The sequence below is a fragment of the Scleropages formosus genome, chromosome 12 (genome assembly GCF_900964775.1).
Source record: "Scleropages formosus chromosome 12, fSclFor1.1, whole genome shotgun sequence".
Classification (NCBI taxonomy): Eukaryota; Metazoa; Chordata; class Actinopteri; order Osteoglossiformes; family Osteoglossidae; genus Scleropages; species Scleropages formosus.
In genome coordinates this window covers 22771163-22797671 of record NC_041817.1, presented here as the reverse complement: position 1 = coordinate 22797671, position 26509 = coordinate 22771163, and positions in this window count along the sequence as shown.

Here is a 26509-nt window from a genome sequence, read left to right as displayed (position 1 = left end):
CACTGTATCATTTCAGATCAATAGTACTGCAGCAGGAATGGGGATTCAAACCCTGTTCCTTCAAGTGCCAGGCAACAGTGCTGACCACCAAGATACCCGCTACCATAAAATGGAAAGAATATTCTGGAAACACAGAGACAATATGCTGACCAATCTGTCCTAACTCTGCCCAGGAGCCTTTTGGGTTCAAAATAAAAACTGAAATTAAACAATGACACGTGGGAATGTAAGAGCTCCGTAGCCTGAAAGACAAAGTGAACGTGTTCCGTGAGCTTCGCTGCGCTCTCCGAGTTTCGGCTCGGAGGCGCGATGTGAGCGCGCACATTGAGGGGCTCCGTCCGCACGCCGGGGCGAAGCCACGAAGGAAGGAAACGTCCTTAACCAAACACCCATCCTCAGGTCACAGGTCACGGGTCACTTTAGCGTGTCACTACAGAGAATCCCAGTTTTACAGCACACCGTGAACATGGTCCCTGAGGTGTTGAGAAAAAGGTGTGTCGCATGTATATACGCACTTATAGGGCGTAAGTAAAGAACAGATACGCCGATGCAGTGGGTGCAGTCAAACAGCTGTTCTGCAAAAGCACTGCGCTGCGCTCATATCGCACGTAAAGATATCCACTGAAACACGTATGGGGTATGATTCCTTCTGAGATCACTTCTATTCAGGCAGCTCCCGACAGCGAAGGGTTAAATGGCACCGGTTTGCACAGCTGTCCAAGTCCTGCCGTGTGCACGCAGGACGCCGAAGGGCACTTTGATGCTCGTCAGCAGAACTGGGCTTCCAGATTGGATGCAGGCTGCAGTCGGCTCTGCACCGCTGGTGGGGAAAGGTTTAGACCCGCTTGTCCGACTGCTGTCCCGCAGGGGCTGAGTCTGCAAGGTTTAAGTTCCAACTGAGTAGCAAAGCACCAGACTGTCTTATTGTCTCCATTCAAACACTTTACCTCCTGTTTTGAACTTTCAGCGGCATGGGGTGAGAAGAGGAATTTGCCGGACTCTGGAGCTAACCTCTAACCCTAATCTGAGCTCTAACCCTAATCCTAACCCTAACCCTGACCCTGACCCTTATCCTGACCCTCACCCTGACCCTGACCGTTATCCTAACCTTAACCCTAACCCCTAACCCTTAGCCCTTAACTGTTAACCCTAATCCTAACCATAACCATAACCCCTAAACCTAACCCTCATCCTAACCTTAACCCCTAACCCCTCACCCCCAATCCCAACCCTAAACCCCAACCAAACCCTACCCTAACCATAACCCCTAACCCCCAATCCCAACCCTAACCCTAACCCTCATCCTAACCTTAACCCCTAACCCCTAACCAGCAATCCCAACCCTACCCTAACCATAACCCCTAACCCCCAATCCCAACCCTAACCCTAACCCTCATCCTAACCTTAACCCCTAACCCCTAACCCCCAATCCCAACCCTAAACCCCAACCAAACCCTACTCTAACCATAATCCCTAACCCCCAATCCCAACCCTAATCCTAACCCTAACCCTTAACCCCCAATCCAACCCTAACCCCAACGCTAATCCTACCCTAACCATAACCCTGAACAATAACCCTAAATCTTAACTCTAACCCCCAATCCAACCCTAACCTGAGCCCAAACCCTACCCTAACCCCTAACCGTAACCCCTAACCTTGCTGTACACAGTTTGGCTTTGGCACCATTTGGAGTGTGCCTTTAGAACAGAGTGCAACAGTGCATGTGGTGTATGTTAGTGAGTACATCATCATGTCATTGTGTGTTGGGTAGGACCATCAGAGTGCCATGTGAATGAGACAGTGTGTGAGACACAGATATTGACAGTACTTGGTGTGTGTGTCACCTGTTTAGTGGGACAGTAGATTATATCTCACATCTGACAGCAAACATCGGTCTTAATCCTGCAGTTGGACACACCGTGTTTTCCTAGGGAAGTCCTTCACCGGATCAGGGTTGGTTGACATCTTCTGTTACATAACCATGGAAGTTTGGCCTGTCAGGTGTTTGAAATTACACACCACCTCCCCGGGGTCAACCAGGCCGAACTCAGAGGAAAACACTTCTACAGCTCTGCTCAATATGGGCACAACGGTGTTTGTTTTGGAAAGACGTGCAGAGAGTCGCGAAGCAGGAATGTTACCAGCACCTGAGGGTTCGTCCTATCAGGACAGGTAACAGTGAGGTGTGTTGATGTTTTAGTGACAACGTGGATGAGGAGAGGTCACCATGCTGGTAGGATTAGCTCAGGCTTGGGTGTGACATTCTGTTTTTTCAGCTTCTCCTGATAATCCATCCATTACCAATGAGCTCCTGTCCACTGCAGGGCTGCGGGGGTCCAGAGCCTAACCCATAAACACAGTGAGTGAAGAAGGGCACACCCTGAACAGCACATGGCAATCATACGCACAGTCAAACACACACACAAAGTCCAATTTATAATCAACATTTCACTGAAGAATGATCTAAGATGTAGCTTCCCACAGGCAGGTTGACGCTTACCTGTTCAGACAGGTTCCACAACGCAATTAAATGCGGTCAACGACATGGAGACTGGTGCGGGTCCCCAGTTATTAATTTTCTTCTCTGAATACAAAAGCCGGTTGGTTCCGGATGCGACAGGATCTTTCGGCTTTAGGGGTTAAACGGAAGAGCTGACGGAACCCATTGGTGCGATGAAATGCTCAACGCATTCCGGTGAGAACGAACACATTCCAGCGCAAATAACAACATTGTTCATAACACATTAGGGTATTCTGCACACACTCTTGTAATAATTCACATGATCTATGAAGGCCTGAGATGTCAGGTTCAAAATAATGAGCCTTTGTGAGTTCCTTTGAGGTGCTTTTAGACACGAGGCTGAAACGCGAGGTGTGACAAAAAAATAGGTACCACACGTGAAGCAACAGCCCAGAGGCAAACCCAGTGGGCGGAGCTTATGTCTACCTGATTTCCGAAGCATCCCGACGAGCGTAGCGTCGATGAGTTCGCCGGGGTCGCCCTGATCGCGATTTTTCTGAGTGCTTGTCCATTCGTCCACTCAGCCACTTCTGGCCAGTCCCCGAAACTAAAATGGAAATGAAAGGAACCCCCTTTGGAGTCAACTGCGAGGATCGAAGCGCTGCTAACAGCAGAAGATTTGCAGAAGATGTCAGGAGCGTAGCGTTGGAGTGAGTATGTGGCTAGCCAAGGGGGCTGCTATGAAGGTGAATAACCCAAATTTGCTACGATGGAATGACGCCCCGTCCAGGTTGTACCCCTGCTAATCTAGCGGCCAGTGATTCTGGGATAGACTCCAGACCGCCGGGACGAGCGGTGAATACGTGTTCGTAGCTCAAATTTTCCATTATTATTTGCTTATTACATGTATTTTCCTAAACTTTATTATTCAAAACACATCAAGAACAGCAAACAACCAAAGATCAAAACACTCCCTACACGTCACAATTAATGCAAATAAATTGTCCGTGACTTCGCAAAACAAAAACATATAATAAAGTGGGTTACACTCCATTCTCTTGCTAAAAGACAGACGCTCAAAATGTAACACTAAAAATTTCACTTTCGTTTGGCAGATTATAAAGCCTGAGGGTGTGAAACATTAAAGCAATAATACCAACATAAAAACATGCGCAAACCTGCCATTTAAGATCTTTCTATAGCTCATCGACTGCACATTTCACAACATCTGTGTGCTCCCTCATGATTAATTTTACCAAACATTAAACCATTCACAAAGCAAAACCAATCAAAAAACAACACAAAGAGCTAAAAATTCCATAAATTATGGACTGAAATGGTATTCAAATCAAGTTAAAATCAACAACCGAACAATTTTTCCAAGAATAAATACCCCCTGCTCAGCTCCCAGGTGGGACCCCTCACTAGATTCTGAACCCAGGAGGGGTCCACACCTGGGAGGCAAACAATCACTAACGCTCCGGAATGATCTGTCCAACCGGGAAGGAGGAGTATTGATCTTCTCGAGGGGTACCCGACAAATTTTGTAGCATATCTCTGTTCTGAAACCATACGTTTGCTGTATTTTTTAATCCCACCTCATCTGACCGATGCTAATATAGACCCTGTCGCTAATACGCGTCGCTAACGCAGGCCGTGGCGCATCTGGGCGGCTAGTCGGAGACGAACCAGAAATCCTGAGCAAAAAAACTGACCCGATTGCCTTTGTTTTGGAAACTCACGGCGTCAATAAATAGAAGCACGACTGGCCTCCAAGGGCACAGCGAGTGCGACAAGCTACAGCGAAGTAAAGTAGGGCCCCGAACCCACGTGCGCTCCGCCTTCGGCAACACGGACTGCAGGGCGCACGATGCACGACACCCCGACGGTGTGAATCGCGTATGCTAAAAGCAACCCGGCTGATTGCAGCCTAACGGGATTCTGTCAGGGTGTTTTGGCCGGCAAAATCCATCCTTGGTGGTGGATCTGGAACTCATCTTGGGCCATCCCAGGAAGCCGCTGCCATGTGCGACGGAAAGCTGTCGCCATGGATAGTGAAAACCGCACCGCTTTCCATTTGTTCGACCTAAATCTCTGAATTAGAGCCTGTTTTCGAGCCTGTGGAAGATGTAACAGGGACCGCTCTGCAGATGAGACCCCCCGAAGCTGCCGTGCCCCCGTCGCCCTCCTGGAAACAGCGGCGCGTTTCCACACGGAGCCTCGGGCGCTTGTTCTCATTGGCACAATGCGAGCAGGCAGCATGTGGGTGGGGTCACCGGGCTCCTCTACACACAGCTTTTCGTCGTGTTCTCCGCTCTCGGACCTGGAGTCGCTGCAGATTTGATGCAGTGGGGGCTGGAAGAAAAGGGCCGGGAAGGGATCGAAACATCAGCTCGCTGTAGCGGACGGCTGGTCCGGTTGGTCCCCAAGGACACATCAGGCTCTGGCCAGGAGTGCGAGGTTTAGTCCTCAGTCTTGTGCAGGACCCTGGGATCCTCATCCTAAGCGGTTGGCAAAAACTCTCAGATGTGATGTCCCCCTGCTCCTGCTGACCTAGCAGCTTCGCTCACCTGCACAGCGGACTCGCCGAGGGGCTCTTATTTCACAAGCCGAGAGGGAGATCTCTCAGTACCCAGCATGCTTTGTGCCTAAACGGATGTCTAAGGCAGATGGCACGGTGGGGGGGGACTTGTACATCACTGAACGTGCTGAATCCATACAATGTAGGAACCTATTCGCGGGCGATCCAGAACAATCCCCCAGGTGTGATCCGAACTTGCTTAATTCCACCTATTCTCATATAGACGGATGAAATGAATGAAAAAGCAAAGGAATGAAAATTTTATTAATCAAACAGCACAAGGCTACAGTAGCGTAAGAAACACAATACGATGACAGGAAAATTGAGCAAACAAATACAATGCAGACTGACCGTACAATCCTGAGCTTCATGGTACAGAGCAGAGTGTCATGACACATGAGGAGCCAGTCCCTAATATATGGGGCATGCAAACGGCAGGAATATGGCCATGAGACAGAGTGCTAGATAAATAATACCCACAATGCCTTGACTGGGCTGCCTCCTCGAACCCCTTTCCTCCTGCGCATACAGTGGCCCAGTGACCCTCGGTGCAGGATATTGGCCTGAGCCCTGCGAGGGACAGCTAAACCACTTCAAACCACACTGCCCCGGAGACACGAGAAGCCCAATAACAGCAGCATTCCTCACCTTCCTGTGTCTGGAGCAGGCGGTTCTGGGCGAGGCCTTGCCCGTGTCACCTGGCTGACCTCTGTTGAGCGGGGCTCGGCCCAACAGCCGCCATCACCGGAAGGCAGCTCTCCGAAGAGGCGTTGCTTCTCATCACCTGAAAGCAAGGACTCGCAGGTGATCTTCACGCCCAAGTTGGGTGATACAGGAGATCCTCTGTCGGGGAGCCAGGGCCTGCAATGCTCACCGCCTGCTTTCCAGCGGGCAGCTGTTGGTTGGACTGCTAACAAGAAGAGGAACGGATCTCCCCCTTGGGAAGCGGTGGACTTAGCGGTACAGGATGTAGAGCAAAGCCTTGGATTCTAACACTTCACCCGGCATAAATGCCTCGGCTCTAGTCCGATGGGGGTAGAATCCGACCCCCCCTGCCCAATTCGAACGCAGATTCCGCACGTCCACCCAGACCGCCTGGACCCTTCTGGAGAAGAACCAAAGGTCACTGACTGAGAAATACCTCGTGCTGATGAGCAAACATGCTTTTACACACATCCCGAAGAGAGGCAACTGCTGACCAGATGCAGCGTCCCTCTTCACATATCCTTGACACAGTTCAACGGGGACGAATTTATTTCCCTTCCCATGATTCCACGCTCCCTGCAAAATGAGGTTCTACGCAGCCTGTTTCACCATGCTGTTGTGCAGCACAGACAGCCGAGAGGAGGTCAGGCAGCGCCCATCGAAGCGAATGTCCACACCTCCGCTTGTAGGACGGCGATAAAGGCTTCACCGCTCTCCAAAAACAGTTCTGTAAACATGTCAAAGGATTCTGAGCACCACTACAGCAGATATAACCAGACTGCTATGCCACAGCCAAAGGCAAAATATGGAATTACCAAAGATGAGGAACATGCCAGGCTAATGACAGTAGCATTTCAGTCCATTACATTTCAATAGCACCACCTATACGTGTAGATTTTAGCATATTTTTGCATTTGAAAATTTTATTTCTACAGGCACAGAAATGCAATGCATTGTCTCTTTGGGTTATGAACATTCGAGTTGGGAATTTTCAAAGATGCAAACATTTTCCGGGCAATTTATTTCATTTAACTTGTCTCTTCTCCACCTTCCTACTTGCTCAAATTTTGGTTTTGTCGTGGAATGAAAGCGACTTGCGTTTCCACATCCAGCCTCTAGTTGGCAGTAAAACTCCCGCAGGCAGGAAGGGGATGATGTCTCATTGAATTCCCCTTCGAGGTGTTTGCAGTCCGTCTCCGGTGTTTCTGGATTTGACACTCAGTTTGATGATGAGAAAGACACTCGTTCATGTGATGAATCCATCAACAATCAGCACTTAGGAGTCTGAGACAAGAGCACTTTTATTTAACATAGGCTTTTTGAGATTTTATAGAATCAAACCCCTGAATCACCTTGCGATGAACTGGAATCCTGTCCAGGGGGTACCCTCATTAGTCTAGTGCCCCGTGCTTCCGGAAAATGCTCTGGATTGCTGTGGGCCTGTCTTTGGATAATCGTTTTTCAACAGGAAGCGAGTGAGCATAAATAAATTGAGGGATGTCTTCAGTATTAAGATTTTGTTTCTTGCGATTCAGTGGTAAGAGTGACTCTGAAGTTACAAACGAATCAAGTTACCAACACATTTTCGGCCCCAGTTTGGTCTGTAAGGCAGGAAACCGGTGTGATCTCATTCTTTCTGAAACCGTTTAGAATAAACCAGACAGAAAGGAGCGCTGTGGTCAAATTTCCAAGAACCGAAATGATTATGATCCTCTGAGGGACATGGTTCGCTCAGACCTTCCTGGTAAATATCCATCTGAACAAATCAGTGAAATTACAAGCTTCTCTAAAGCAGTTGCTTGGTGGGGTCATTTACTACGCAAACAAACAATGCAATGTTTCACTTTCTGAGAGCCACGGAGGTATTTCCCTGCATTCATTCATGCCTTTAATGGCTCGCATGATGTTTCAGACAAGGAGATCAGGATCACCCAAAAGATACGGCCTTTCTGGTCCAGAACTGGTAGAAATAAATCACTGAATTTCGTGCTTATTTTTCAGTCTTGATCCGCTGAAAATGATCAATACTGATACTGATAATGGTAAACGGTCTCGAGTGAAGTTTACACCTTACATGTCAGTTTGTCTTTACTCAGATCAGCGACAGTATTTAATGCAGCAGAAGAAACTTGTGGCGACTCAAGTGTCAGCGATAGGGCATCTGAAAAGAGCAGTGTGTGTGTCACTCGTACTATTGTATGTCTCCGTCCCGCCATCAATCTGCCTTCAGAAAAGTCAGAACAACAGGGTGCCCATTGTGTGCCCAGCTCAAAACAAGGATAACATTGCAAAGACAGATGGATGAAATACGAGAAGGTGTCGACAAAGGGCACCTGTTTCACCGGAACCTTCATTAGACCCCTCTGCCGAATATGATTTATTTAGGCGGAGAATCCGAGATGGCCGTGCGCGTGCACGTGCGCGACATTGTGTGTTCACATTTTACCTCCACCTACAATCCGCCCTGAGGAAACCCGCAGCGCTGTCCAAACCAGATATCCAGCTCACATACAGCTCACATCAGGTGTTGCGGTCGAGCAGTCGCTGTTCGCAGGCCGAAGGCAACCGGCGCCGTATCGCCGCGCGCAGGACTCGTCCGCATTACCGCACCGCCGCACGGTAACCGGAGGGTCGGCGAGAAAGCGGGGGAGGGGATCGATCGGAGGGACTCTGCCAAATGCAAACAGGATTTGTTTTTCGTCGCTGCTGCTCCTGTGCATTAAGCGATTGACGTGCGCTTGACGGAATGCGGCGGAGGCTTCGTGCCACGGAGCCGAGGACGGGACGGGCCTGCCGTGCGCTCCCGCGCCGTTCCTCTGGTGTCCCATGTGTGTTTTTTATTCCCCTTCCTAACACCCGCAAGAGGAATGAGCACATCCAACATTGCGTCATGGGTGTCACTTTCAGGGAGCCGAACATACGGGACACAGATGGCCAAAGGCTGCTTTGCGGTCGGATGATGTCATTTGGGACAATCACGTTAACCGTTAGCTCGTCCGCTGTCTTTGTTCGTCAGACAGCAAACCCCTGGTCCCCCACCAGACCGAATCCGTGCAGCGTGCATCAGTCATCAATACAAGGACCGTCCTCGATGGAGATGTCGGAAATGTTGTTAATGCTGTTGAAGAACCGGCATCAGAGCCGGTGGGATGGTCAGCACGCCACCGCCTCTCTAGTGTCCTTGCAAAGTGGAGTCGCTTTTACCGCATAAGCCTCATTATGTCTGACATTGAAAGAGCTGATGGTAAAATTCCGAAACAGAACGAGTTCTTTATGCAGTGGGGGAAACTGGTAGTGTAGTGGTTAGAGTTGCTGCCTTTACACCTCCACATCATAGGTTCAAATCCCACCTCCAGCTGTAGTACCCTTGAGCAAGGTACTTACCCTAAAATACTCCAGTCACTTCAGAGCTATGACACTAAAGATTGATTGTTCTCAGCAAGGTGAGCCCAGGATGCTTTGTTCCATGAAGGAGGGGCTCCATTCCTCACAGAAAGGTTGTCTTTCAGGGCAACAGCTATTGTGTCCCCTGGGCCACCGCAGACCCAAGAAGGTGAGGTTACTATACCATGGCACACTGCATCTGTGAGGGACCTGATGCTGGAATGTGTGCGGTTGGGGAACGGAGGCTCTCAATGCGAGGCAAAGCCAGGACATAACCTCAGGACAACTGCACACTACTGGGGTCTCCAAGCTACAGACCAGTCCCCTGATGAAGGCCTCAGAGCTGTTCTAAACCTGCCCGGTGACACCGTGGTAGAGTTCTCCACAATGTAAACTTCGAAACTGTCCTTCTTTTTATTTTCCAGATTTTTTTGTGCGGAAGACTTCTTTTAACATAAAAAGTGAACATTCTGATAATGTTACTTAAGACATGTGTGGATTGGAGCAGCTGGACCGAGTCGATGTGGGAAGGAGAGACCTTGGACTTGGAGAGGAGAGCAGGAGACGGACGAATCATCGCAGCTCCACGGTCGATGGGCAGAACTGACAGTAAACATGCGGAGATTGAATAAAGAAAGCAGTAATGTCCCCAGCAGTAAAATGATTAAAGACATAAAGAACTGCACTAATAATGGCTGTTAGGGTCTTCCTGGGGTGTTCCCAGAGACCCAATGGTCTTTAGTGAGCCAGGGACGGGTGGTAAACTTTGCAAAAGCTATAAGGCATGTTTTAAAAAACGGAACTGAATAAATGACCTAGTTTGTGTTGCTGAGTTGCAGGGTTGACAGATGAGACCCTGGATAAATCACACGAGATGTAAGACAGACCCTTTTTCCCGTCCGTCTCTTTCCTGCTCCCTCGCAGCACATTCATTCCTAGTGCAGTCCCAGTGACCTTGGCGGAACCGGCCCGCGTTGTTCCCGGCCGGCGTCGGCAGACGATCCGACCCGTGAGAAGTCGCCGTCGCTTCACAGCGGCTGCATGGGCTCAAAGACACCGTTTCCTCCCGTGTTTATCCTAAAGAGAGGCCAAGATTGCTCCGGAGTGGTCCGATTCAAAGAATGCGGGTGTGGACGTGTGGACGTGTGTACCATTACGGGTCACCCCCCCCCCGCCAACGCTGCCTTTCTGTATTCACGATGCATGTCATTTACACACAAGCTCATGGCTGCCTAATCTGGACCTTTGACACACAAGTCAATTCCAGATTGCTCTTTTACCATTAAGTGGCACGGGTTACTTTTTATGAGTTATATAATCCTTTCTGGGCATTTTGACAGAAATGAGCACAACTGCGGAAAACAGACCTTGTATGAATATACTGTATAAGTAATGAATAAAAATGTTATTTGGGAGCAAAATGAAAGCAGGCCTATGAGAGCATCACACCGTGAATATTAATAAGAAAATGAAGTCAGTCATGGTATAGAATGACCTGCAAATTCGTTAGGTTTCCTAAAAATCTAAATACACATTATCGGAAATCGCTTGTGACACATGGGGTCGCAGGGAGGCGGAGCCTAACCCAGCAACACAGGGCTGGAGGGTTAGGGGACACACCCAGGACAGGACGCCAGTCCATCGCAAGGCACCCCAAGCAGGACTAAAACCCCAGACCCACTGGAGAGCAGGACCCGGGCGAACCCACTGCGCCACCCCCCTCAAAAATCTAAATATCCATTTAAAATTATCTTAGGGAAATACTGCAACATTTAATCTCAGTCAAAGTGCAGTTTAAAGCTAGTTTTCCTGCTCGTTTTCAATTCAGAGACCTATTAAAAGTGCTGTTTTCAATTCTTGTGCTCCTGCTCGTTGTCACTTTAAAAAGATTAGCGAAGCATCGGTTTTGCGCTGTGACTCATGGTCTGAGTACATTCGTACTGAAGTTGCGGTGCAGAACTAAGAATGGGCTGTAGTCCACTTTGGAGGACTGGGGCTGTTATGTGCGAAAATGAGGGACGTTGTGGCTCAGACCAGCCAGCGCCCAGTCACACACACTCCCGTCCTCTGTCCTCCGCGCTTTTATCTCTTCAAAAACATATCTCTTGAAGTAGGCCGGGAAGGGATGGTATTGGCTTCTTGAGAAGATCTGCTGCTGTGCCACACCTGGGAGACACTGGAGACACGTCTCTCAGCACTGCCATGCACATCGCCGGACCGTATGAACTGTACCCCAACACACACACACAATAACTCACAGGATGTCTACATCAAACACACCCCACACAAATAAATGCATGGTTTCAGAAAATCTTTGTGTAACCATGGTCAAACATAAAACCTATTATTATTATTATTATTATATATCAATCAATCACTGATTTTCACTAACCACTTCTTCAAGTCAGGGTAGTCCGGAGCCTCTTATTGAACCACTAGGCACAAGGCTGGAGGATACAGTGAGACTCTAGATAGAATGTCAGTCTGTCGCAGGGTATTATTATTATTATTGATTTATGACTTACAATTATTTACCTATATTTATAGATCTGAGTAATTTTTACTGTACTGATTAAGGGGAAGTACCTTGACCATGGGTACTACAGCAGGAGGTGGGATTTGAACCCATGACCTTACTTACAATGCAATGCCTCTGACCACCACCTGCTATCCCACGTGAAATGAAACTTTCTTCTCTTGCAGGAAAATGTGCCTCAGATCTCACCGGAATCATCAGTTCTTTCAGTTTCAGTTTCAGTTCAGTTCTTTCCGGGCACCCCCACCCCCCCAGGCGGGGATCGCTTCTCTGCACCGCACTCAGGTGTGCAGCATCATAGGGGGGTGACCGCGTGCCCCCATTCTCCCGTTCTCTGGGGTGTTCAGGGCTTGACCTCCATGTCCATTGTGTTCCTTTGTCTTTGGTGCTTGATGATCCAGCGTTGGCAGCGTCCAGCGGTTCCGTGTGACGCAGCCGTGCGGAACAATGCGGCCCGTGCCTGACCTACAGAACCACTAGAAGTGTCTGACAAAGAAGGAAAAAGGGCACGGATCATCACGCATCGCACCAACACAATGCAGAGCGAGCGGATCAGATTTCGAACGGATCATCCCAGCATGCCTTTCTCCCCGCACCCCAGCCAATGAAACTGACATTACTTCCGACTCCCAGGCCATTATTCATTTATTTATGATTATTATCATTATTATTGGTTTGTTCATGGGACATCTGGTAGTGTAGTGGTTAGAGTTGCTGCCTTGGGGCCCAAAGGTTGCAGGTTTGAGCCTCACCTCTGGCTGTATTACCCTTAAGCAAGGTGCGTACCCTGAATTGCTCCAGCAAAATTACCAAGCTATGTAAATAATTGTAACTTTAACACTGTAAGATGTTTTGGAGAAAAGTGTCAGCTAAATGAATAAATGGAGTGACCAACTCATCTAAAACACATCCTTGGGCTGTGTAAAAAACACCTGATTCAAACCCGTGTCTAAATGTACAGTCCAGATCCCGTGAGGCACCTGCTCCTTCTACCGTCTTCTGTCGCTGGTGGTCTTGTTATTGTGTTACTTAGCAAACATCTTCATGTGAAGCAGCTTCAGTCTCCATTTTTATACCCCAGTATATCAGTCACGACGCGGTACAGCGCCGAACCGTCAACCCTCTGGGTACGAACCCGTGTCGGTTCCCGCTGCATTGCTTTCCGCCTGCGATCCGCTTTCTCTCTCTGTCTGCAGCAGCTCTGATATCCTTTCCTGTCTGCGCTGGCAGCTGCACTTTTTGGCAGAGGTACCCTGCGAAGAGCGGCACTGAAGGGGCCACAGATATGAGTCACGGGTTCCGCACCGGTCCCTCGCTTGTAGGGCCCAGAAAGGTCCACTGCCTCCAATATGAGTCATATACTGGTTTAAGAGTGTCCTTTTTTTCCTCATGGCATCCTCCTCCTCCTCATCCTCCTCCTCCTCCTCATCCTCCTCCTCCTCCACCACACCACCCCGGTGCACTGGCACAGCTTCCTGGGATTTGAACACGTCACTGGGCTGGACACAAGAAACCTGCTCTCGGATCCCTGGGACTAAGTCACTGTGGTCGGACACATTCCTGGAGATTTCCCAGTCACGGGCGGCATGGGGGCACACACACAGTGGGCAGCGCGGGTACCCCACAGCACCTGGGCACTGCGATGGGACACGGGTTCGATCACTGCTCGGTGTAGCTGGAGTTTGCATGTTCTCCCCAGGTTCCTGTGGGTTTCCTGTGCCTGACAGTGTTCCCTCCTGCAATCCAAACTCACTCATGGAAGATGAACTGGAGACTCTGATTTGCCCATACAATGTGTGTGTGTGTGTGTGTGTGTGTGTGTGTGAGACACTGCTCTGGTATAGCTGTGTGAATGACTGTAGGCGGTTTACTGCACTCTATATAACACTGTAAGTCATCTTAAAGGTGTCAACTGAATATTTTAAATCATCACTGGATGTGGCTTTGGAGAAGAGTGCCTCATAAATAAACAAAAAAATGCCTCAAAGGCAATAAGAAGTTTTATCAGATGAGCATTCCGGCACTTTCTAACCACGACACGGACAATCTTTTGCAAAAAATAGACTCGCACAATTGGCCAAAGCTGCTCATGCATGTACCTCTGACTCGAAACCCAAATATGTTTTGCTGATGATTTCCTACAAATATCCACGGTTTATTATAGCAGAGAGGGGCAGCAGGTAAAGCAATAACTGAAAGACCGGGCTCTCTGCCGAAAGGTCAAGGGGTCAAGTGTCAGAAGGGTCCCGGGTCCCTGATGTTGTACCTTTGAGATCAGTACCTAAAACATGAGCTCCAGTTCTGGTCCCAGAGTCTTGGAGTTTTGCAGGTTTTTGGACAACGCATCTTAATTAGGACCCCATTTGCACTTAAAATGAGCTCTTCAGTAAAGTACTGGTCCGCGGTGAAACGAAGGCAGCGGACAACGCGGTCCTCCTGCAGCAGGTCTGCTCAACCCGTGCAGAAGCTTGATGTCCACCTTCCATCCCATCCCTTCCCATCCCCCATCCCCAGTTCTCCGCGCACAGAGAGAACAGCAGGGGCGTGCTGAAAATGTAGGCCAGCTCTCATTCCATCTGCCGTCAGCTCGGCAGCCGGCCTACGCTCCGAAAGCACGGCGCAGCACGGCGCGGCACACACGCACGCAGATGTGGAGACACGCAGGCGAACCGATGCACGTGCACCGCGGCGCCGCGTGACCGCCAGCGCGTGCAGGGAAATGGACAACGCCGGGCATGCGTGCACAGGTAGGGGGCAGAGGGGGACATAGCGGTCGCTAAGTACCTCACACTCCATCTACACACTTCCCATAGAGAAAATACAGGATACTACCCCAGAGACCCCGAATCAGAATTCCAGGTTAATAATAAGGACAAGTATGACTGCACTGTGACCCCAATGAGCCACCTGCATTTCCTTCTTTTATTCGTGTCTCACAAAGTACAGAACCTGAAAAGGACCCTCAAAGCTGGGTACAACATGAAGTGTAACGTTAGACCTACTGGTGGTGGGCAACCAAGTGTTTATACACACACACACACACACACACACACACACAAATACACACACATTATACACATACACATATAAGTAACCTGGTAACTAAACCATGATTAACACAAGAGAATTAGCACAATATCAACCAAAACATTGCTAAAACGGCAAACATATGCTATGCAGCAAGGGATGATGGGAAGGGTCTCAGCACCCTGTCACTGCAATGCTGTACTCACAATACATTATTTCTCTGAGTGGCAGATGCTTGCACCCAAAGTAGTTTTGGACAAGCTGGAGTACAGTTTTCAAGACTACGTGATTACTGGGTAAACGCGCTGAAGAAGTGTAGTTCAAATACCTTCTTTAGAGACAAACAGCAGTTTCCTCCTCCTTGGGTTTTATCCAGCAGATTTTTTGTTGAGATATAATTGTTTATTCACTTTGCTCACACAATCATTTAAAATGCTAAGATTACACACATTTGTACAGTTTTTTAGTGTAATTTCTACTGTATCAATTCAAGGTGAGTACCTTATTCAGGGGTCTTGCAGCCAGAGGTGGAATTTGACACATCTAACCATCTAGCCACCTGCTGCTCAAACACTGAGTCCATTAACCATCAGCATCTACCACCTGTAGCTCATATTTATTCAGTTCTCCCAATGGGGAATAGTGGCATATTACAGTTATTCACTTAGCAGACACTTTTCTCCAAAGCAACTTCCGATGAACTCTGTATAGTGTTATGAGCCCACACACCTTATTCACCGTGGTGACTTACACTGCTAGCTACACTACTGACAATGGGTCACTCATCCATACATCAGTGAAACACACACACACACACACACACACACACACACACTCTCTCTCTGTCACTCACACACTATGGGTGAACCTGAACAGCATGTCTTTGGAGTGTGGGAGGAAACCAGAGCACCTGGAGTAAACCCATGCAGACGTGAGGAGAATATGTACATGTCCCGTGTCAGGAAACAGGCTGAGAAAATTGTAGGGGACCCCTCACACCCCGCTCACTGTCTGTTTATCCTACTTCCCTTGGGTCGGCGACACAGACTAATCGAAACAAGAACTACCAGACACCGAAGCAGCTTTTTCCCGGCAGCCATAAAGATTCTAAACACCGTCCTATAACCTCAATCATCATTGGACTTTTTATTACTACTGTACCCTACCTGTTCAGCATTTCACCCGTGTGCAGTATGTTCTTACATCTTTTGTGCAATCCCATGTGCAATATGTTCTCCAAATAACTGACAATCACTGCACTATAATGTCACTTTACGATACAGGTCAACGCATACTATTCCCATGCTTGGTCATTTAGTTGTATTATGTCTGCATGGTTTTATGTTCCATCTGCATTGTATTATGTTCTTGTCTGCTGCATTATTGGTAATCATGTTTGTATTAGGCTATGTCTAGTTCAGTATGTGCACTGTAGGTTTGCTCTAAACCGGAAACAAATTCCTTGTATACTCAGCCAATAAAGCTGATTCTGACATGCAAACTCCACACAGACTGAGCAGGGATCAAACCCATGTTCTCTCACACCACCCAGGCACTGTGAGACAGCAACCCTACTCGCTATGCCACTGCACCACCCGAAGGGGTTGGCTCCTGGGACAGTCCAGAACTGGTCCACGCATCCTGAGATGTGACCCGACCTGGAACTCAGAACAGCATCAGAAGCCAGTACATACATCACATTTTTGTTCAATTAGCCGATGCTTTTCTCCAAAGCAACTTTCAGCATTGATCTACCTACAGTTATTTACCCATTTATACAGCTGGGTAATCTTACTGGAGCAATTTAGGGTAAGTACCTTACCCAAGGAGGGGTGCTGTGGTGCAGTGGCTTTGAGTGGGTCCTGCTCTCCTCTGGGGTTCAAATCCCACTTGGGGTGCACTGTGACAGACTGGTGTCCTGTCCTGGGTGTGTCCCCTCCCCCTCCAGCCCTGTGCCCTGTGTTGCAGGGTTAGGCCCTGGCTCCCTGGGACAAGTGGGTTCAGACTCTGTGTGTGTACCTGACTCAAGGGTATGACAGCTGGAGGTGAGATTCAAACCTGTGACCTTTAGATCCCAAGGCAACAGCTGTGACCACTACACAACTAGCCGCCCCTACCGCCAGCATACGTGCAGCGTCTTGTTGTGCCAATTCCAAAGTCAATGGCATCGCATTTGGAAACGCAGCCCGATCGCTGCGCTCCAGCCCCAAAGCTCCTTCTCATTGTTTTGGTACAAATAAGCCGCAGATCTGCGTGAGCCGATGCCGCCAGCAGTCTGGCGTTCTCCAAAGGCAACACGGGGGCCTTGCGGTTTCCAGCGGGCGTCCATCCTTCGCAGGACCACGAAGAATAAATACACAACGTCTAATCAGGCTCAACCACAGATTACATCTCTTGAGCTGTGCGAGGCCAACCAGAAGATGTGATATCATACGATTCCAGCTGGACCAAATGCACCCGTGCGGTTCGCGTGACGTGCTGCGCGTTCCCGGCGCTCGCGTCATTGTGGGATGTTCCTCACCGAGTGACGGTTAGGTCGAACAAACTGCTTTTGCACCGTTTCTGTGTCATTGTTATGTACTGATTTCGCCCTAACCCTTTTCTCCAAAGCCGTTTACAGTGCTGCTTCAAAGCATGCGAACCCTATGGGGATGGTCATGATTCCTGTATGAAATATTGAAATAAATGTATCAAATCTACATCTTAAATAAATAAATGATGATTTACACAGGGGGGCGCGGTGGCGCAGTAGGTTGAACCGGGTCCAGCTCTCCGGCGGGTCTGGGGTTCGAGTCCTGCTGGGGGTGCCTTGTGATGGACTGGCGTCCCGTCCTGGGTGTGTCCTCTCCCCCTACGCCCTGAGTTGCCAGGTTAGGCTCCAGCTCCCCGTGACCCTGAAGGGGACAAGTGGTTCAGAAAGTGTGTGTGTGTGAGAGATTTACACACCTGATTCTACTTACCTTCTCGGTTCAGTCGACAGAACTTAGGTTTCATTAATTTTTACACCTGCACTACTACTGTGTTTCTACTACGCACATGATTTCCTCTAAAGCAACAGAGGGAATTGCTCGTTACGCACCTGTTATGTCACACGAGAAGCACTGTACCTTATTAAATAACCATTTCATGGTAAAACCGAGGGACACGGGGAGTTCGCATACTTCCAAGCAGCACTGCAGGTTAGACTTGCGGTTTGCGATCTATTTAGGGAGCTGAGTTATTTTTACTCTAACAGCATGGTGTAAGTGCTTTGATCAAAGGTAAAATAGCAGGAGCAGGATTTGAACCCAGGGCCTTTAAGAGGAAGGCCACACTTCTTACCCCAGCAGATGTGAGCCTTTCATAAGATGTGAGCCAGAGGACCGGCCTCCACCAGGTGCACCGAGGTAAGGTGTACTTGTGTTCCTGCCCTGTCCAGCAGCCTCTTTTGGCTTCTTTTAATAAGCGATGAGGCCCTTTTCCCTTTCGAGGCAAAAGAGAGACAAAGCTCTGCTTTTTCATACTCTCGGTGAAATTTCGTAAAATTTTACTAACTATTTCGATTCTGCACCTTTACGTATTTTTCCGGGCTCCGCATCATTCCGAGGCCGAATTCCAAAACGAGCCCTTTACGGGTATCGTACAGGTTCGTGCCGTCAGTAGGCTCAGGTAAGGGATCCCGAAACATCGAGTCCATCGCCGTTGCCGGTTTGCACACGGCTGTTATTTCGGGTGCGCTCTGCCGACTTTCTGAGAGCGGTTAATAAGTTACGGAGCACGCCGGTGTTGTGAGACAAAGAGGCGCCGTGTGTGGACGACGGAAAGAGCAGCGCGACGAAACAGTTCCGGAAGTTTCTTCTGAGAGCAGAGGAGCGATTTCACACAACGTCACACGCTGTCCCTTCGTGCGGCACTTTTGTAGAAGCGGCTTCATGTGACACAGTGACAATTGCTGAGCTAATGTGTTCCTCCAAAGTGACTTGATCAACATATGGGGTGCGGCTGGTACCTTTGGACCCAAAGGGTGCAGGTTTGATCCCCTCTCTGGCTCCAGTATCCTTGAGTGAGATATTTACCCTAAATGATTCCAGTAAAATTACCAAGCTGTATGAAGGGGTAAATAATTGTAAGTCACTTTGGAGAAAAGCATCGGATAAATGCATTTATTATACATTCAGGTAATTTTTACTGTATCAACCCAGGGTGTATAACTGAATCACTGGTACAACAGGAGGAAGCGGGGCTCAAACCCCGATCCTTCGGGAACAAGGCAGCAGCTCTCGCCGCGACACCACCTGCTGCCCCGCGAATTTCTTGACCTTTTTTCTCCGATGATCAGAGTGCCGAGCGACGCGATCGCCCCGTAGCTCACTCGAGATGTCGGCTCGGATTGCGGACATCGCGCGGACGGCGCTCGCCTCCTCGAGGTACGACGGCGGCGATTTTGGAAATTATTGGTGGGTGTTGAACAGCAAAGCAATGTGCACTTTCAGCATGCCGCAACTACTGTCTTCACCTGCTGCCCAACGTAAAGAGAAGTGCAAGTGTGTGTAGGCGTGTGTGTGCCTGTCTGTACTGTTGCGTGTTCCCTGCTTTTCCTTTTCCCTGAATATTGAGTCAGACCCCTAAACTTCCCTCAGGTCCTTATTTTCACCTCATTCATGTATTGAGCTGTGGGCTCCTAAAGCCCCCCCCCCACCCCGCAACTCATACATCCCATACAAGTGGAAGAGGAGCAGGGTGGAAGCAGGAAACACAGGGGCAGTTGTGCAGGTGCAGGTGAAGGGGGGGGGGCGAAGGGCAAAGGGGCAGGACCTGAGGTGTGAGGAAATGAATAAATGTAGATGTAACCGCACGCGCCCAAACGTGCTGGTTCGTGACTCCAGGTCACGCAAAGTGAGACAGCATCTTTCCTGTGACTTATGGAGGTGGCTTCTTTAGTGTTACATTGTTACATTGCATCACCTTTTATTATTATTACCTGGAATTGTGAGTAAGGTAAGCACATATGCCGCAATAACCCCAGGGAACTTCTGAGCGTGGTACTTAACCGTAATTACTCTGCCAGAGCATTCCCACTCTACGGATGAGTAAACATCGCTCCGGCTGCCACGTCGGGCAATTTGGGGAAAAGTGCGTGTGGCGGCAACTTTGGATGCGGCGGGTTTGCTCACGAACGCACGGCGCCGCTCTCAGAGTATCCCACCGTGACCTCGCAGGTGCGTTCAGCAGTTTGTCGGCGCTTAGCCTCCTCCTTTAATGAGATGGCCTTAACTGCGGCGTCCCATCGGCTCGTAGCGCTCCAGGCGAAACGCAAGATGGGAAACGGTCACGGTTCCCGCGCTCCGATTGCATCATCTGGGGTCTTTTTGGAAACTCCTCAAAGCAAAGATCACGCAGTCCCTGGTGTGTCTCGGTCGTTTTTCTTTTTTTGGAGGGCGGTGCAGTTGGGTGGAGGAAAGACAAACACAGGCATCATGGTGCAGTGATGTAGGAGCACCACACGCACACACACAGAGCGCATGGCTGAAGGGGGAGGGGACACACCCAGGACGGGACGCCAGTCCATCACAAGGCACCCCAAGCGGGACTCGAACCCCAGAGCCACCAGAGAGCAGGACCCAGCCAAACCCGCTGTGCCGCTGCACCCCCCCCCGACACACACTGAGCCGGGATTTTTTTAAATTCCAGACACGTGCAGAGTTGAAGACGGGAGGACAGGAGGACGAAGCTGATACGGGTTCACGATGATCCCTGCCTTTAATGAGAACAGGTTTTCGGCTCTTTTTGCGGGGGGCGTAGGGGGCCGCTAAGGCGGACGGTGCACGTAACCCCTCGTTGCGGGAATATGATACGACTTGCTTCCGTTCCAGGGTTTGTGGGACTTTGCGCCTGATCTCCCAACAAACAACATTTCAGTGCCGTCCTCCCTTTCGTAAACCTTCAGACAGAAGAAGAAAAATGAAGGAAAAAAAGAAAAAAAAGTCTCAAGATTTCCAAGCCTAAAGATCCTTCCCGTTCGGCCAGGTCTGGGCAGGTCCCTCGGCATTACCGCCGGAGTAAAATTACAGACTTGCCAACTAAGTCGCTCTACAAAGGAAATGCCCCGGGGGCTGGAATCGGATCCCGTCAGAAGAGGGAGGAAACGCCGTAAACACGGAGGCCCGCTTTCCACCGGCGCTCCTCTCCTGACCTCAGCCATTTCCAAACCGCAGCTCAATTTCAGACGAGCGTCAAAGGGCCTCAAAACAGCAATCGGGCGCGGGCACCTCATCCGTAATGAGCGGTTCTTTCGAGTTCATCAGCGCTGCTCACCCCCCCGCGTGGAATCTCGTGAGCTGCAAGTGTCGTGCTGTGCAGAAAACGCAGAGAGCACAGCTATTAGGGGAACGCGCTGCCGGCCTCCTCGGGCAGGCGCGATGACAGAGGCGCCTTGCCGAAATCCAACCGGAGAGATTCGCACATTGAGTAAACTGCGCCACTTCGACTACTTTTTTCCCAGCATTTCATGAGCTGGGGGTCGAGAATTCCTCCTGAGCGGACCTGACCTCCGGGTCCCTGCGTCCAGCAGGCTGGGTCTAGAACCCGGTGCGCACAGCTCTTTGGGATCACTCGCACGCGTGCGTCTCGGTGTGCGTTCCCTTCGGATGGCGCGTGTGTCGGATTGGGGTGTCCCGCCGGGAGCCGCGGGCACGCCGGCGATGTTGCCGCGGCAGCGCGAGGAGGAGCGCGAGAGCCGCCGCAGGCGTCCGCGTGCGAGGGAGGCCGGGCGCATCCTCCCACGCGCGGCAACGCACACCTCCGTGCGGCGACAGGCCCCAACGCGCACACAGGGAGAGCCTCCACGGAGACGCGGCGCGGATGGACGGCAGCGTGGAGATTAGTGGCGGCGAGCGGGCGGCTTCAAAACCAAGGAGGCGACATCCTGTCATTAAAAAGCGAGAGAGGAAAAACTACCCGGAAGATCCTTTAAGTGCTGACAGCAGCGTGTTTGGCTTTGCCTCTCGTTCAAAGAAATGCAACTAACTTCAATAATATCTAACGCACCACAACATGAGAGGCGTTTATTCGTTTGACACTTTTTCCTCCAAAGCGACTTACAGTTTTAATCCACCTACAATTATTTACCCATCTATACAGCTGGGTCATTTTACTGGAGCAGTTTAGGGTAAGGACCTTGCTCAAGGGTACCGCAGCTGGAGGTGGGATTCAAACCAGCAACCTTCAGATCTAAAGGCAGCAGCTAAACAGGGCTTGGAACCACACCCTGCAGGTATGCCGTTGATTAAGATAGTTACCCTGGTTACTCCAGTAACAATTACCCATAAACAAGTGGAGGTAGCTTAACGATGTGAGTTGCTCTGGAAAAAAAATTGTCGGCGAAATAAACGATGAGAAAATGATCTGCCGACACAGATGTGAAAACATGGAAAATCTGCTATTCTTACAGAACAAAAGTGTTCATATGACTAAGGCGTTTTTCATCTTCTCTCTGTTGGTGTTCTGAAACTGACTGGTGTTCGAAACGACTTCCCTCCGCATCGACCCTCTGATGCAACGTCTCACGGATACACGCGTCTCTCCACTGCGTCCGAAAACGCAAAAGGTCGGCGGGTCATTCTGTCGCGCGCAAATGGAAATAAGCGCTTAACGCCGTATAATTTGTCGCTCGCGTAAACGTGTCGGACTTCAGCAGTGTGTTTCCGGGAGTGTGCGGAGGGAAGACATTCCTTGTGTTCTGCAAGTGGCCTCCACTGAGCCTGGGGATGCTGAGGGGTAGAGACCCCAGTGCGTGATATTTAGCCATTTCCTCCGCACCCCTTAGTGGGGGCAGCTGGTAGTGTAGTGGTGAGCGCCTTGGGACCCACGGGTTGCAGGTTCGAATCACACCTCAAGCTGTGGTAGCCTTTTAGCAAAGTATTCACCCTGAACTGCTCTGGTAAAATTACCTTGCTATGTAAACGAGTAAATAATCGTAAGGTGCTCTGGAGAAAAGTGCCCACTAAATGTTATGTAATGTACTTCAAAAAGAAAAAAAAAATTATTTGCCTTCAGACTCCAAAGGCCTTTTTTGGTCTGGAGGCTTGGAGGGCGAGGAGGCTGATTAAGGGAAGTAAAAAGTATAATTTATATAAGCTATTGTTTCCTCTTCCACCATTTCTCTCGACCGGTCTATCCGCTTTACTGACATATGTTCCATTTTTTCTTTCTCCAGAAACCACCTATAATAACGCTGCAAAAATATGAGCCAAGAGTTGAAGTTATAATTTTTAATGTAATATATTCCAAATCTGTTTGGGGGAGCAATGGGTTGGGCCGGGTCCTGCTTTCCGGTGGGTCTGGGGTTCGAGTCCCGCTTGGGGCGCCTTGTGATGGACTGGTGTCCTGTCCTGGGTGTGTCCCTTCCTCTGTCCTGTGTTGCCGGGTTAGGCTCCGGCTCCCCGCGACCCCGTATGGGACAAGCAGCTTCAGACTGTGTGTGTGTGTGTGTGTTCCAACTCTGCACCCCTAATGAACTGTATAACAGGTGTGTGTGCTGCCTCGGTCCTCACAGGACACCTGAATGCTGTTTCGTCCTCAAAAGATCTTCACCATTTACATTTATTCATTCAGCTGATACTTTTCACCCCAGCAGCTTACGGTCATTTACCCTTTTATACAGCTGAGTAATGCTACTGTAGCAGTTCTTCGGCAAAAGACGCAGTTCAGAGTCCTACAGCCAGAGGTGAGATGTGAACCAGCAACCTTGGGGACCGAAGGAAGCAGCTCTAACCACCAGACAGCCAACTGCCCTTCAGCATTCGACCTTGTTCTGTATCTGAACCGAGTGAGCTGCACAGATGTACCCACTTCAAACTAAACGCATTTTGTGGAAAATTCTCATAATTTCTCAAATCCGGCAAGCTATAATAGTGTTAACTGAAGGAATAACTGTATCCTTACAATGAAAATACAGCATATCTTAAAGATTTTTAATTTTTCACATAAAAAGGAGCGATATTAATGGTAATTTTTTAAAAAATAATCAGTAATCATAAAATCCCGCTTAACGAGATTTTAAAAGTGCAATCAACCTAAACTAAATCAAATTCATTGTTTTTTTCCACATTTTTCCTGCTCTGTGATAATTCGGTGAGTAAAAGGAACATCTTTTCTTACCACCTCTGTACTGCACCTGTAACAGTTTGTTTTCGCACAGCTGGAAAGAGCAGAGCAGCGTCTCGGGTTGCACATTTGGTTTTGTGCAAAACGTCCGGTGAAAATCGCCATCTCACCCGGAACCGTGATGCTCCAACCCGTGGTCGGCGATGCTGGGGTTCGCCGCTCTTGCTGCATAACAAAGTAAAAACACATCTGTTTTACAGCACCAAACCGTATTGCATTAGTGCAGAAGAACCGTCAAGTTCAGCATTAGGATCAGAGCAAAGTGCTGCCAATTCATACACACACACACATTGTCTGAAACCGCTTGTCCCCAACGGGGTCGTCGTGAACCGGAGCCTAACCCGGCAACGCAGGGCGTAAGGCTGGAGGGGGAGGGGACGCACCCAGGATGGGACACCAGTCCATTGCAGGGCACCCCAAGCGGGACTCAAACCCCACCGGGGAGCAGGACCGCAGTCAAACCCGCTGCGCCACCACACCCCCTTCAATTCATATGAGGGTAATACTTTTTGTCATATATTTGCTGCACAACTGTAAATACAATGGAAACAATTGTGTAAAATTAATGGAGCATGAAATGAATTCAGTTTCATTAAATTATACAAAGATTTTATGGACTAAACATATTGTTACTGATATACCTCAGACAGCAGGCCTTAATTGTGATGAATAAATACTGTTCAGCTGTTGGTTATAAATCTAATTTGCCGCTGGAAAAAAGCTCTCGCTAGTCACCGAATAAGAGGAGGTACAGAAAAGAGATGATTGTGCCGTGGGGCTCGGTATTTATGGCTTTTCCTCTAAGGGAAATCATTTGAAGACGGGTTCAGATGAGGTCAGGGAGACCGCTGTCTCACTCTGATATCCTCCTGAGGCCCAGCCGTTCGTTTCCGTCCACTGTAGAGGACATTTTTTTTTATCTCCCAAACTATGTATGTTACGGTGCTGAGTCCAAATACACCTTATGAAGGATGATTTTAATATTTTAATATGGAAGATACGGTTTTAAGTGATGCCGCGTTTGCAGGGAGGAGCTTGGACAAATTCCTCGAAATCCATGAAATAAATGGAAAAACTGTTTTTTTGCTGGGTCTCGGGGGGGGGGGGGATGGTAGGTAGGGAGAAAAGCATCCTATTAACAGACACCCCAGACACACAACAGGATCAGGGTCCCGCTTGTAATGACAAACCTTTGTTCTCCTGAATCGGCAGGGCATATCAAGCAGGTTATTGCAAGTACCATCAATGCATCTGTCCTGTTTGCTCTGTAATAAATTGTTACATGGATCGCAGACGCGCGTACTGTCGCGATGAAAACGGAGACCAATAACAGCCTCTTATCTGGGCCGAATCTGAACTCACATCTTTTCCTGATGCTGATGCGCTGGAGGAGAAAAGGGGTCTCAACACCGCGCAAGATAATTCCATTTATTTCTCGCTCTAAATTTGCACGGCCGGGTGTTTTAAAGAATATAAATGTGCCCTGTCATCATGTGCGCTCGCACAAAGCGTGAAAACATCCAGCAGCAGTTGTACATCTCTGCCTTTCTCTTGTATTATTCTTTGATCAGAGCCCCCTACATGCAGTTGCTAAGCAACCGGTTCTGCGAAACTACTGTAGGTTGCTAAAGCGCCATTTCCCACAACAATACTTCAATCCCTAATCTTATTTAAAGACGTAGGTAATTTCATGCAGATTTGGTCCCTCAAAAGCTCATTATTACTGGTCTCTGCAGATTAAAATGCTAAAATTGAATAAAAAAGCAGAAATACTAACAGCGAAAGGAAACAGTGAAGAAACCCCATTGTATATGCAGAGAAGCATAGTGGTGAAGTGCGTTCCTAACCCTGGTATATATAATATTAAGTCGTTTACCGTGTTTTTTGTTCTCATGTAGCAGCTGCAGTGTTCATGATGCCGGGAACTTATCTGTCCCCGATATTAAAGCGCAGGCATGTTTTTCTGAATTTACCAACTGTGGCTCATTGCTCACGGCCACATTACAGGATGTTCCCTCGCCTTCAGACACCACCGTTACAGCTATTAGACCTGTTTTCGAGGATTATTGGATACATTGTGCAGTGTGTTTCTTCCGCAGGATTGTGATAAAGGTCTCAGGTTTATGAACATTTTTTTTCCTGTGGAAGTTCTTTTGTTTTGTTTGTAAATCACAGCAACAGCCCACAAGTTGCTCAGCACATAATGGGTATATTAATAATTTGAATTACTGGTACTGTTTATTGGTATGTTGCTGTCCTGATTATTTTGGTAAACTGGTTTGTTGACATACTGGTTAATTGATATGTTTGTATGTTTATATGTTGGTATGTTGTCATTTTAAAATACTGCTTTATTCATATTTTGGTAAATTGCTTTACTGGTTTATTTACTCACTGGAAAACTGGTATATTGGTATACTGATGTGGGTGGAGCAGTGACGCAGTGACCTGCTGTCTCACAACACCTGGGTGATGTACGAAGATGTTGCTTCCATCCCCGGTCAGTTTGTGTATTTTGTCTGTGGCTGTATAAGTTTCCTTGGGGCGCTCTGGTTTCTTCCCGCAGTCCAAATAGTTCTGGTTCAGGTGAATTTGTGACTCTAAATTTCCAGTAATGTGTGAATGGGTGAGTGAATGCGTGTGTGAGTAACGACCCTGCGATGGACTGGC